Here is a 680-nt window from a genome sequence, read left to right on the forward strand (position 1 = left end):
TCATTCCAGTTAGAGTGAGGAGTTGTTTTTTATCAAGATTAAAACAACAAGCAAAGTAGATTATGTGTAAAACTTAACTTGAGAAAATTTTGTTTCCATTATACTCAGCTGATATCCCACAGATGACGGCTGACTCATGTTTAGCTGTTTTACAACTGGACTTCACCTCCACCTCCACGTAACGTCAGATTTCTTCAGAGCAAAATGTCCCTTCCCTCTACTGGAAAAGTCAAGGGATTCACACCACTTCAGGCCAGGATTTGCGATATGATGAAAAATTGCCATCAACCAACGTCGAATCTTTAATTCGCTAACGTCACAACAAATGTGAGCTGTCGAGTGTCTGAGGGGTGAAGCTGTGGCCAAGTTAAAGCTAAGATAAACAGATATGAGAAAAGGAATGGTTCAAAACTGGAAGTCCCTGACCTCTTTTTGTTTCTGTTTGGGTCTGGACATGGCCCAGACGCTGAAACATAGCTGCTAGCTGACTATTATTATTTCTCACAGCGTCCTTTGGGACATTGTAGTGGGTCCTGCCAAGGGTGAAGACTTTACAGGAACTCTGAGTCTTCATAGTTCTACACATTGCTGAATCAAGCGTGTGACTCACTTTTCATTTACAGATTGCTAAATAACCAATTGTGTCAGGGTAGTGAACTATATTTTAATACACCTTTTAA

The sequence above is a fragment of the Haplochromis burtoni genome, unplaced genomic scaffold, assembly GCF_018398535.1.
Source record: "Haplochromis burtoni strain Fernald_Lab_line unplaced genomic scaffold, NCSU_Asbu1 Contig_40, whole genome shotgun sequence".
Classification (NCBI taxonomy): Eukaryota; Metazoa; Chordata; class Actinopteri; order Cichliformes; family Cichlidae; genus Haplochromis; species Haplochromis burtoni.